Below are 14,396 nucleotides of genomic sequence, written 5' to 3'. Positions count from 1 at the left end.
CCCCGAGCTTGGTATCACCTCCCGGTGCTCCCCGCAGTGGCCCTCCCACTGGGGCGGCTTGGGTTTTGGGTGCTGGAGCGGCCTCGGGCGGGGCCCAGAGCACCCCAGCTTTGGTTCGAGGGATGAGAGCATGCCCGCCCGCCCGCCCGTCCGCACCCCCAGCCCATTCTCCTCCATCCCTCCATCCTGGCTGCTCAGGCCCCTGGCTTGGCAGCTTCTCTCAAAGGGCGATTGTTTCAAGGCTGGGATGCTGGGGATGGGGGGTGGTGGCGCGGGGATGGTTCTGCAGGACTCAGACTGAGCTGGAGACGAAGGAGGGTGCGGCCCCCAGCTTGGTTTCGGACAATCCGAAGTGGATACAGGGTTGTTTGTATGGGTTGGAGATGAGAGTCCCCAGGAGCCTGCCAATGGGGCAGCCCCACCTGTGGGCACTGTTTCTTTCTTTACGGACATGTCAAGCTGTTGAGAGTCAGGCTCTCCTCTCCCGCCCCAACGCACTGAGCATTCTAACAAGGAAACAGGAGGCACTGCCTAGCGCAGAGGAGCCAAGAGATGGCCAAGGTGGGTGGGCAGGCCATCCAGGAATTTCTCAGCACTGGGAAGCAGGGAGCAGTGTGTGTGTGTGTGTGTGTGTGTGTGTGTGTGTGTGTGTGTGTGTGTGTGTGTGTGTTCGCGTGTTTGCACAGAGGCCATGCAGTCGTCCAGCGGGAGGTTTCTAAATGCTTTTGTCTTCTTGCCAGACCCTTCAGGTTCACATTCCACACAGTCCTCACTGACACCTGTGGTCAGGGACTCCAGCTGTGTCCTCTTCAAAACTCCAAAGGGCCAGTTCCTGTCAGTGTCAGTTCTTTTCTTCAATGATGGTGCTCTGTCTCCTCCTTCCTTAATCCAAATATCCACAGCTAGGCATTGCTGGATCAAAGAGATCTTCACACTGTGGGCTGACACTGAGCCTACAGGACTTCACCATCACCTCAGCCTGGTGCTCATCTTGGGTGAAGGTGGGTTCTGTGGAAGCTCCAGAACCACTTCTGTTGTTCAAGACTCTGAGGAGATGTAGGAGCCATTGTCCACACCATCCCATAGATGACAGGAAAAAATTATTATTGTCTCTAGGGCGAGACTTCCTCCAGAATCTTTCCCCCTCTGCATCTCCCTGAGTTAGCCATACCACTCACAATTACCAAGTGGCAGGGCAGATATGGCTTTGGAGACTGGTTCTTACCAACAGGGAACTGATGGCCCAAACAAGACCATTTGTGTGTGGGATCATACCCACTCCTCATCTCTCCCCCAGGACTATGCCCAGTCCCCAGCTGGGGAGTTCCAGAGACTGGAGTAATGAAAAGGTTAAAGGCTCTAGCCAAGAGTCCTGACCAATGGTCACCTTCTGGGCCCATCTATTCAGTAGCAAGACAGACTTTCAGTAAGCTATCAGGCTCTTGTCTGGTCCCACAGGCTGTGGCCAGAGAATGTCCTCTGGTTGTTTTGTGGGATGGTTCCCTCTCTAGCTTGGAGTTCAGTCAGATGCAACAGGAATGGTTACAAGTTTTATCTCACCATTCCTGTGAGAACAGCAGAGATAATAAAATCCCATTCTGGAAACCCTGTCTTGCAAGTTAGCCTCAGGCTGTGTTTATTGTGTGTGTGTATGTTTTAAATATTAATTTATAAATCCAACTTGAAACAATCATGTGATACTAAAATTAGTATGAGAAGGCTCAGTGAAGAGACAACTGCCTTCCTTCATTCTGGTAGTATTCCACATGTGTCAACCTACAGAAACACATGTGTACATACACACGAAGTGGTGCACACAGAGGCAGATACACAAGTAAGCACAGGAAAATGAGTGCAAACAAATGGTCTCTGTATACCTCATGTGCACGTGTGAATGTGTGTTCATACCTGCCTGCACCCACCTACTAACCCCACCAGCCCTTCACCAGGGGCCTGAACACTAGTTACCACTTTCCTATGCTCCTTATGGAAAGACAGCAGCGTTTCCATTCCACATCTGGATCTTCTGCATCCCCACAACTGGTCCTTGCTCCAAACATCTGGAGCAGTTCCTAGATATCCCTGAATGGCTCATCTTTCCTTGTGCCCCCCTCCTCTGCAGGAAAGCGCTCCAAAGGTCCCCAAAGCCTAGCACCAGAATGTTTAGTATGCAAAGCTCGGGTCATATCTGCCTTCTGGGACAAGCTGTTATATGGTTATTGTATAGTTAAGTAGGACAGGAGCCCTGCCCTATCCTCTGATTCTGGCTCAGTTCCCATAATCTGAATCCCAGAAGGGTCCCATAAAAGCATCATCTGCAATGCAAAGCCTAAAAAACATCTGGGACCAGATCACCTGTGCCCAAATTTAATATGAATAGCAATCCCTTTATTCTTGCTGGTTCATTGTTCCCCTAGCTGTTCCTCTGCTTGGCTTTCTTTCATAGGGAGCTTTGCTCTGCTCCAGGCCTGTCACTGGTGGTTTCTTTTCAGGCCATCCTTTCCTTGTCAGCTAACTATGCAAGGAGCTGAGACAATTGAGCTATGCCTCGGCCCCAGGCTGTAGGAGGCTTTCTTTTGGGCCAGTAGCCAGTTCCCAAATAAAGACACAGAGACTTATTATTAGTTATGAACTCTCAACCTTATGTTGTCCAACTAGCTCCTATAACTTAAATTAACATGTTTCTCTTCATTTACATTTTGCCTCTAGGCTTTTTACTTTTCTTTCATTTCTTATGTCCTACTTTGTGTCTGGCTGATTGGCATCTGCCTGACTGACTGGCACCAGGCATCTCCCTCTCTTTCTCTTTGTTTTCTTCTCTCTTGAGCTCATATTCCTCTTCTTATTTATTCTCTCTGCCCACCCACCCTGCCTATCCCTCTCCTGCCTACCTATTGACCATTCAGCTTTTTATTAGACCAACCAGGTGCCTTAGGCAGGCAAGGTGAAAGAGAAACACATCTTTACGTAATTAAACAAATGCAACATAAAGAAATGTAACAGATCTTTGCCTAGTTAAAGAATATTCCACAACACCAGGTCCTTGCTCTGCCTGCCCTCTTAGCCCTTTTTATCTGTCTGATGGCTGGGACTCTGTTTTGAAGGAATCTCCTGTTATCCCTTCTCTTGCACTGGGTTTAATGGACAGGTCCAGTGATAAGTCCCTCACTCCCAAGTGCACGAGTTCACCTGTTATGGCCCAGGTATGGGTTTATAAATGAGTGCATGCTGCTCAGGTGCACTTCCACACAGAAGTACAGTGGAGAGAGGAAAGCTGTCGTTTTTCTGAACAGTTGGTTAGGGTGCCTGGGGATTGGTCATGACTTGTAAAATCTGGCAAGAAATTTTGCAGTATATATGTCCTCAGACTTTTTTTTTTTGCTGATTGTGTGGATGTGCTTTTTGAGGTGGTTTAGTTCATGGCTCTGAGGAAGATGTGCACACCTTTCCACTCTTCCCTTTTATTAGGAGGCTGTTGGTCCTTGTTTGGGATCTCAAACATCCTTATTTCTCCAGAGCAAACTGGAAATGGCCATTTGGTCACAAAGTCTCTCAAGCTCGCTTCTTGCTCCCCATGCCTGGCTCCTCTGAACTCCATCCAATGCCATGGTGCAGCTGCACAGCTTTAGAACACTTTTGTAATTTACTGACTGCCCTTTGCATTTGAGGGCTGAAGCAGATGGGAGCAGAGGCGATAGAGCACAGTTCTGTGCCTTCACAGAGGCTCTCTGAGGCAAGTCAAGGACTCTGCTGTGTGCTCTAGGAGAAATGAGAAGAATCCAGGTTACCTATGGCCTTCCTACATTTTCCTCCAGAGTTTCCCTGGAACTCCTTCTGACCTAGACATGAGCTACTGCTCCCCACAGCCTCTGCTGAGTCTCAGGTGTGAACTGCCCCTCCTCTGATTCCAGCTGCACTTATCTGCGTTCTGGAGGTGGGGGGCTCTTAGATGCACATGCTTTCATTTGTTCCCCTAATTTCTATTTAGCTTCTATCACAGAATTAGAACAAGGATTGACAGCCACCAGAACAGCTAATGTTGATAAGGCTTTTCATAGGCCAGACAAGAGTCTAAGTCTTCATGAGCATTAACTGACTTCATGACATAAGGTGTTATTTATGAGCAACCACTTATGACAAGGCTCTATTATGATTTCCATTGCAGAGGTCAGCAATCTAGAGCATAGTGTTTAGGTAATTTAATCAAGGTCATCTGCTCAGCAGTGACAAAGTTGGCTTTGAATCAGGTGGTTGAGCTCCAGGACTCAGCTCTTCATCATCAGAGTACCTCAGGAGTGTGGGAGCTGTGGGGTGCCAAAGACAAGTAGCCAGGGCACATAGGGATGTAGAATGAGCTGTAGGAGGGAAATAGAAGAGTCAGGGTTCAGGGAAGGTGTCAGGACAAGGAAAGATTTCTTAAGGAAATCACATTTGGGCTGAGACCTGCAAAGTGCAACATTAGGAATGGTGGTTGGGACTGGCTAAGGGACTAGTAAGGCAAAACCAGTGTTGGAAAAAAGAAACCAATCAATACAAATAAAGCTGTAAAGCAGGGAGTAAGGAGTCAGTGACAAACACACATGCACACACACACACACACACACACAGAGAGAGAGAGAGAGAGAGAGAGAGAGAGAGAGAGAGAGAGAGAGAGAGAGAGAGGGAGGGAGGGAGAGAGGTACAGAGACAGAGACAGAGATAAAGACAGGGAGACAGACACACACAGAGAGACAGACAGACAGATACACACACAGAGAGGCACATACAGATAGAGAGACAGAAAGACAGAGAGAGAGAGAGAGAGAGAGAGAGAGAGAGAGAGAGAGAGAGAGAGAGGGAGAATGAGAAAATGAGAAAGACATTCTCTCTTTGGACTTTGACCATGACTGATATCCCGCACTGGTGTCTTCCAGAGAAAAGCTGTTCAATAAATATGATGGATATAGTTGTTTAATTTCCTGCCTAAAAGTTCCTACTTAGCTGGGTGGTGAGCAAACATCTTAGACCTCTGGGTATTATAAGAACTTCTGCAGAAACAACTCTGCATAACTTCCTTTTGGGACTTAGAAAATGTAGGAAAGGAGTAAGAAGACATCTTTTATGAGTCCTCTAACTCCAGTAACCATCCATCCATCCATCCATCCATCCATCCATCCATCCATCCATCCATCATTAATCTTTCCTTCCTGACTTCAAGGACTTCTTTAACTATGCAATTTTCAAGATTCTGGAATCACAGGAATGAAAGACTAGTTTCTTTTTCTAGGCCAATTGTTCTTTCAAGAATGAAGATTCTACATTTCAGTTTCCTCATCTGCCTTTCCTTTGTGTCCTACCATGGGATCCCTATGCACAAAGGAAGAGGCAGGCAGAGGGCAGATTTTGGGGCAGATGGAGATCCAGGAAGTGGGAGAGGAACAGAGGCAAACAGTAGGAAGCTGTCCAAATTATTTTTGCTATCATGTAGATGCTTGATTTTTAGTGAGCTTTGGGGACCATGGGAAGGAGGAAGAGATGCCTATAACAAATGCAAGTAAATTTCAGACATCCAGGAATTAATTTTGATTAGGTGAATTTTTGAAAAATATTATTGTTACGAAAAGCCTTAGGGACAACTCAGGGCACAGAAGGCACTCTCTTCCCTCTGTTTCAAGCTTCTTTGGGTCTATGGTTTCTCCTTATTACTTTTTTTCTGGAATCAAGAGTGTGCAGCAGCTGGGTAGAGGATGAATTAGTGCACAGATGCGCCTTGGACAGCTTGCCCATAGCCTAAAGTATGTGCTGTGTTAACTAGAGGGTAGGGGACTTGTCCCTGCTGCATGACAGCCACCAGTGGTAGGAACTCAAAAGCACTGAAGAACATTTCCTTATTAGCTTTGTGAGACAAGCCTAAGCCTAAGCCTGTCAGGATGCTCAGGGAATAAGAAGAGAAAATACGGATTCACACACTCATGGGAAGAACGTTGCATGTTATACAAAGTCTGTTTTTCTGGGGACATATGGAAGACATGATGGGGCAAGACCGTGTGGAGTTCTCTGGAACCTACTCTCAACAAATCTTGTAGCAGGCTGGCCTTTACTGAGATCCCAAAGCATGTAGTCCTTGGTAGGCTGTCCAGACAATTGACCTGCAAGCCTCTGGTCTTCACCCATGCTGAGAACTGGAGAAACTGTATTTTATCCTCTGCTTTCTTCCTGCCTGAAAGCATACTGAAATCTCTGTGTGGAGCTGGTTATCTGTTCACACATAGCCCAGTGAGAGATAAAAGGGTCCACAGAGTTAGGAGAGCTCTCATCAGGGCCCTTGGGGTTGAGCACACATCTGACAGCTTTAATTCTCCAGCTCTGTTTCATGAAAATGGATGGCCATTTTGAGCTTTCTGGTCTCTAATCCCCCATTCAGAAAAGCAAACACCCTAAATCCTCAATAATGTAGGTCTCACAGTCTTACATACTTATCTGTGTTTCAGCACCAAGGCCAGCACCACTCACAGGCAGCATATGTTCTCACATCTGGACTCAAGCAGTGTCCAGGCTCTGGGGGCCCAGCTTGTATTTGGCAGGAGGAGATCACACTGTGGAAGCCAGGCTGACATTACATGAAGCTTCTTCTAGACATGGGAGTTGTCCATCTTTGAAAGAATGATAGGTTTTCTTTATAAGTAGAAACAGGGTATTCAGGGGATGCCAGGCTAAAGCTATCAAGGTAGCAAATCGTTTTTACCATGCATGCCAATACTGTAAATTTGTTGTGAATGTATGAAATGCTTTGAGATATTCTGAAGTCACTCATGGGCTAAACAGAACAGAACACATGACTGCTTAGTGATGTTTGCTTTGATTGGTTAGTGGGATGTTAGGGTAATTGTGTGTACATGTGAGTGTGTCTGTGTAAGAGAAAGGGGGGAGGGAAGGAGGGAGGAATAGAGGGAGAGGGAGAGGGAGAGAATGGTGTGTAGCCATTTCTAGTAGCTAGGTGATATTATCTAAATTTCTAAGATCCATTTAATTTTGAGAATTGTATATCCTTCGCTTCAACAGTTTCTTTTTTTGTTGTTGTTGTTGTTCACCCATTTAATCAACATTTACTAAGTACTTGCTATGCTCTTCCTACAAGGAACTACATTCTATTTATCCTGAACCCTAGCTTACAGTCTATAATTAAAGGGATACAAATGGATACAACTATGGAATAAAGACTGCTTGGAAGTCTTGGTGACATATTCTTGGGATGTAGAAGTCATGATGGGTTCTGGGCCAGGACATTATTCAGATCAAATTATGATCATTTCTGCTCATGGGCAGCCTGTGGAAATCATGAACGAGCATTTCTAAGGGTGAGGTGCTGATATCTAGAGCAAGGCCTCCACAGTGGGGCACGCGCATTCTGATCAAACAGTGCATGGCTTTTGCCTATTATTCCAGGCTATGCGATTACAAAGTGCACATCTATGTCGACCTTGGTTTTGAACAGCAGAGTTTCATCAGTACCATAGAGAAAGGCCCAGCAAGTCGTAGCTGGAAATCACCATTGGATCTTCGAATGCTATTTTTTGGGGTGGCAAGGGAGACTGGAATGTCTGTCTGCATTGTGGGCTGAGGTTGAGGTACCGGTATAGGAATGGGGGTACCCTTACATGTGAGCAAGAGACTCATCATGAGTTACCTCTAGGTGTTTCTAAACAATTCTTTCCTATGAGGTTGCAACCACAATAGCCAAAACAAATCTTTCTAATGTCTGATTCTCTTATTCTCTGCTACACTGCTACTATTTTGTAGACCTCCATGTTATTTATTTGTGAAAAATAAAGCAAAGCAGACGTTTTATAACTGGGTAACCAAAGCCCAGGGAGGAAAGGAAGCTACCAAGCCATATACCATGGCATGACCTTCAGTAGGCACCGACCGCTGGAAAGCCAGGACACATCCAGGATCAGGAGCCGGCAGTGGCTGGCTGAAACCTTACCATTCATCACGGTGGTAAGCAGCAAATCTCCCTGCCTCATTTGAAGATCCCACAATTAAGCAGTCAGAGAAATGTATTTCATAAAATATGCATATTGTTTCCTTCCAACAACAGTGTTTTAATCTCCCTTAGCTCATAGCTCAGATGAGCAATGGGAGGAACAATCTTTCACTGCATATTAAAATCAGTTGCCAGCCAGCACTGTCTTCTGAGGTGAATGCCTATCATCGTCATTGTCACCATCATCACCACTCCACTATTATCATCCCCATTATTTCTTTTTACAGTCAGTGTATAAGTTCACAAGAGATCCAGAGAAGTGCAGACTGTGTCTTGCTCTTTCACCCAGTAAAATGTTTGGCACATGCCCAGTGAATGTCTGGTGTTGTGAATATTTTTAAATGGATAAATGAATGAGGTTTAACATAAATTATGTTGTTTGCTCTGAAGTGTTACCTCATGAGATGAGCTTTCGTGTTTTACCACATCCTCATTGAATCTAACGCAACAGATGCACAGACCATTGTCTTGAAATAGACCTTGTGTGGTGGCCTGACCTCACGGAGATTTATTATTCTTGGATCAAGCTCTCCTTCCCCATGAGCATCTGATCACCAGGCTCTCTGCCTCAGTTTCTCTCTTGGCTCTGGCTTGCATCCATCCCCACATCCACTTAGCTCCTGTGCCCTGACAGATAAGCTCACTACCATGGATAATGGCTCCTTGTCAACACTAGAGCCTGAGGAACAAATTTTTCATTATTCAACAAAGCTGACATGCAAGAACAATTGGACTAAATTGATTGTATTTTCCAAATCATCACCCAGCTTCTAATTCTATCTGTGAGATGGACTAATTTGAACGAGAATTAGCTCCTAAATTGAGAATCCAGGCTCTTGACCAGGAGGGGAGAAAGGGTCCTTGTGTCACCCAGCAAGGAATAACCATACAGCCTTCCCAGAATTACGCATTCAGGATAGACCCGGACACACTGCCTGTTCATTCTGTCCCCGTATTCCCCTCCCTTCACGCTTACTAATGCTGTCTCAGAACCAGCTCCGAACAGAGTGACATGGACTCTGACTCTACTGCAGAAACCACAGCAATTGATAGCAGTGACGGAAGGAAGCCTCCTTGCTTCTGCCAAACCCCTATGGATTCTCCATTCTTCATCTCAGAGAAAAGCTGGTCCTACTTCTGTTTTAACCTAATGGCAGAGGCCCTGTGGCTTTCCACTAATCCCATTCCATCTTCAGTCTACTCCCTAGAGAAGAAAGTCTTTCTTAGTCAAACTGAAACCTGCCTTTACATGAGATGGTGCTCACCGTTACATGGGATGGTGTTCACCTTTAGACTTCTCTTAACCAGGATAAAAATGCATACATTCTGTTAAGAGCTGGGTAGACAGGTTTTGGAAGTTCACAGAATGTCAAGTCTAGGTGGAATCTTTTCCTCCAAAGGATTCTTGTCTAATTTTATTAATTTTACAAAAAGAGCAACTAATGTCCACAAAGATCAGAAGAGCCACTTACAGTCATAGAGATGAAGCAAGTGGAAACTAGGCGTGGGAAGCTAAGTTTCCCTTCTCTGAAACTTCACTGTTTGCATACTGGGAAGAGGAGCAGGAGATAATAGGATGATGCTAAAATGTGGTGTTCAGTGCTGTAGGAGATAGTAGCACAGATGTGACACTCCTTGCCTTGTTCCCGAAGGTTAAGAATGGTCAGGGGTTTGTAGCTTCTGCCAGAACATAGGGTTGGAGCTGGACAGATGTGTACAAAGAAGGAGGCAACTCTCAGGGAAAATATGCAGTGGAGACATAATGGAAACAGGCTACTAGAACCTTCTATTGAAGAGAAAGAGATAGTGAAGGTGGAGGGCAGAAGAAGTTGGATCCCTTCACACATTTCAGAGAAAAGAGAAATCTACAGTCCCATTCCTACAGTACTTAGCCATCATCCTCATATGATACTTAGGCCTCCGTACAGCATCTGCTCTTTGCATATATGTTTTCCGTTTCCATGCAATAAACATCTCAGGGCCAGGAGCAAGATCTTGACACTGCTATGTCCAAACACCTATCCCAAGACCTTGCATATAGTAGATACTTAAGTGCATATTTGTTGCATGTGTAAATACTGAATAAATTTTAGAATTAGGATGTCAAAATGCAGGACTGTACATCCCAATAAAGAAAACCTGATTACTATAGACAGAAGTACAGATTTTGTTAGGAGAATCTGGTAATTGAACGTGATGGCTTTGGCTACACACAGTGAAGAAAGTTATATAATGAAGGTAACTCCTAGTTTGTGGATTAAGAGGAGGTAGATATCAGGGTGATGAGTTTCTTAGGAAAAAACAAGAGCTTTGTGTTGGGTATTAGGGTTGAGATATACATTGGATGTTTCAAGAGATATGCTAACAGCTGGATGTGACTGGTCTTCTTGGGTCTAGAGAAGCTTTAGAAGCTGCAGAGGTAGCTCTCTCTCTCTCTCTGTGTCTCTCTCTGTCTCTCCTGTCTCTGTCTGTCTGTCTGTCTGTCTGTCTCTCTCTCTCTCTCTCTCTTCCTCCCTCCCTCTCATTCTTATACTGGGAGGGGTGTAAGCATGGTGGTTTCCTCTAAAGCATCTATAGAGGAAAGATAACTTACCATGCTCTTGGAAACCAGCAGCTTGGAAGGCTCCAAGGTAAGCTGTGGAGAATGAAAGCACAAGTAAGGCAACCATCAAGAGAGAAGCATAGCTAGAGCACCCAGAATAGCTGCTTGCTGCCATAGAGCAAAACTCAGAGCTACAGGAGTCATAAAACTGAAGCCCGGGGGGAAGAGGCGGCCATGGCACAATGAATACTTTGAGGCACGAAAAATCCAGTTTTCCAATTAGAACATTTGGTAGTTAAGTTAAAGGAGATGGCAATGATTGAGAAGTAAATTAGTGGCTTCTAAGATCAGTGGGAGAAAGAGGCTCAATCATAGAATTAAAAATAGTTGAAAATACAAAGGAGAAATAGGATATTTGGAAGACAGATTCTGGAGACTGCTTGTAAAATTTGGAAAAAGTGGATAGAGAAATATCACTTAAAAAAGGATGAACGCAGGATTTTTTTAATATTTTGTTTTTTGTTTGTCAAATACTTAACTTGAGAGATCGAAACTCTGAAGTTATAGGTGAGACTGACAAAAATGTCCTACCCAGGCATGCCTTTGGAGAAGCTCAGGGGTGTGTCATCTTCATCACAACCCCCACTGATCCTAAAGAGACAGGCTCCTTTACCTGAGCGTGTCATTTCTCTTGGTAGCCGCCCCAAGTGGAGGTTTGTGGGGAAGGCTCATCCTTGGAATTCAGGGATACTAAGTGTCCACATGAACACATGAGCTGAGTCTCATGTGCCTACTAGTGAAAAGGGAAGTCTGGGGGCTAGGGCCTGTCTACACTCCTACGCCAGCTGGATTGATACCTGAGGTTATCTTTACACACTCCCTTTCTTGTGTGCATGCTAGTTTGTCTCAATGACCCCAGGGTATTACAGAGTTCTGAGAAAGTGGTGGCTAAAAACTAGGCTATGATTTTATACCATTGGGTTGTCATGATTAACGAACTTGTATGTAGACCCCACAACATCAGTTTGTAATGCCCCTGATATTAATTTTAAGGTAAAAGGCAGAACACTTCCAAGAAAAGCACATGGTAGTCATAACAATTCCTTCAATATAACAAGCATTTACCAGGAGTTCTTTGGACTGTGATGGGTAACACAAAGTCTCATCAAGGCACCTCCCCCAGAGACCTTGTGCTTGCCTCAGGATGCCTTGTTTTGACCTCCATGCCATCATGGCATGTGAGCAGGGAGGGTGCATACATGGGTAATAGTGTGTAGCAATATATAATCAAGCCTTGCAATATAAATTAGGAGACCTGGAAAAACGTAAGGTCATCTGGTCTACAGCAATTTTCTTACCTTCAAAGTTCCTGTGACAGGAATTATAGTCAAAAAATGGACACATAATCTATACTTTTTTAGAAATTACTGTCAAATACAACCACTCACTACATGCTAGCAATACTTTCAGGAGGCAGATCAAGGTATGACTTACTCTCCCCATTTTGTGGACAGGAGAACTGAGGATATTGTTAAAGGAAATAGTTGTAAAGCCCAGGTGGGTACACTTCTTTACCTCTCTGTGAGCACGAATCCTTGTTGTGGTTTTATTGTAGACAGTAGGTTTCTCATTCTTTTACTGTGGGCCTGGCAATGTAACTTCCTTTGGGCATTAAATGAGGTAGAGTATCAGAGAACTAAATCTGACCCTGGGCCTAAAGGAGCCGCATGGATTTCCACATGGCCTTCTTCCACCATTGCTGAGGCTGTGAGAGGAGTTAGTATACTCTCAGCCTGGGCCCTGAATAAATACACAAGGCACAGACTCCCACTCCCAACTTCCCAGGCACTTCTAGGTCTACAATTGGAAGTTGAGCTGCCTCTGTTGACCACTGATTTCTGGAAGGAAGTGCCTATTGTTTCAAAACATTGAGATTATGTGGGTTATTCTTGTTATGTGGAATTATTATGGCAATATGAACTGGTGCTTTTAGAGAGTTTATATTATGACACTTCAGTTTTCATATGCAAGAGAGTCACCCTAGGTTCCTGTTAAAACACCAATTCATAGACTCCTAGGAAATTCTGGTCCACTTAAGGTTAGAGGAAGTTAGCACTTTACAGTTCTGGGACAATTTGTTTGCTTACTGCACAGAGAATGGGCAAAACTCTGCAATTTGCCTCACTTTCACCTGTGGCTGGTGGGCATGGAGCACATTTACAAACCCAGGGCTTTTGGCTCCCAGAGTACAAATATTTTCCCCCTATATAGCCAAGTGACAGCAAATGGAATGCAAGTGCGGTAGGCACAGCCTGTTAGTATTGAGTCTTAGCTGAGTCTGCGTGCTATGAATGGCATAGTGCTAATCTAGCAAATTGTTGGAGAAACTTGGTTAATGCTGTACTCACAGCTGCATCTTCTTGAAGGGAGCTGTTTCTCCCTGCATGTGCACGCGCACGCGCGCGCGCGCACACACACACACACACACGCAGGCGCGCACACACACACACACACACGCAGGCACGCACACACACACACACCCCACGTCCCCCCTACACACAGAGGCACATGCACGACGGTACTTTTCTTTCTGTAAGGATTAAATTGGCCTCCTTGTTCTGCCTCAAAGCAGCTGTTTATTTGTTGTTCTCATGTTTTCAACTGTTGTGATGAGGTTTGCTTCCTTCTTCTTTAACTGAATTACGTGCAGTTTAGCTCTTCAGTACAGGCTGAAGATTGAGCTGGATTCTTCTATCATGCGGGCTTCAGATCCCTCCTCATGTCATAGTCCAATTAGAACAGCACAGACTTCGGGTGCCTAGGTTCAGAGACCCCAATGAAGAGAAGGACAGAAATGGAGGATATTCCCTCAGCTGTCCCTGCTCTTCCCCTTCATCCGTTTGAGTTCTGAATGGGCCAGGCAGGCAGTTTGGGTTGGGTGGCCAACAGGTGTTCATTCTCTCCCCCTAATGTATCCCCAGACCCACAGTTAGAGAATGGCTGAGAACTCAAACAGCTAGAACTATCCAGTTTGTCTTAGTTTATGCTTGGCTGATGACACTGAGCTGACTTATGGCAGCTGAATGGAATTTGTGAGAACTTTCTCAAAAACAGAAAATGCAGGGTGTTGAAATTCTGGGAGCATAGACCAAGTATCTCAGAATCTTCATTTGCTCTCTTGGGCCTCAAGTTCAGACATAGATCTCAAAAGGGCCTGAGAAACTGTGCCACTCAAAAATTCTTTTCATCTTCCGGTTCCTCCATAGTGTGGTGGAATATATATATTCCTTAGGAGAGTGCTTGTTGTGTGACCACCAGCAACGGCTTCCTTTTACAGAGATGGAGACTTTTAACCCTGAAATGAACTGGTACAACTTACTAGATGTAAATCTCTAACTCCAAATGTAGTAATTTGCATTCATGTCAATTTCCCAACTTCATTGCTTCTTAGTAATCCTGCAGGGTCAGTTTGGTACCATCACGAGGAAGAACTTTATTTCCAGCTTTCACAGAAAGCTGGGGGTGGGGAGGAGCTGCAAATATGACAGGGGGGAGCAGTTGCTGGTGGTCTCCCAGCAAGAAATCTCACAAGGGAGTGGTATGCATCCCTCTGCACCCGCTGCTCAGGGATCCACCCAACTGGTGGTCTCCCAGCAAGAAATCTCACAAGGGAGTGGTATGCATCCCTCTGCACCCGCTGCTCAGGGATCCACCCAACTGATGGTCTCCCAGCAAGAAATCTCACAAGGGAGTGGTATGCATCCCTCTGCACCCGCTGCTCAGGGATCCACCCAACTGTGCTGACTCACCATTCATGACACTCATTTG

Source organism: Mesocricetus auratus, unplaced genomic scaffold (assembly GCF_017639785.1).
Source record: "Mesocricetus auratus isolate SY011 unplaced genomic scaffold, BCM_Maur_2.0 Super-Scaffold_100022, whole genome shotgun sequence".
NCBI lineage: Eukaryota > Metazoa > Chordata > Mammalia > Rodentia > Cricetidae > Mesocricetus > Mesocricetus auratus.
This window is presented reverse-complemented; position numbering follows the sequence as displayed.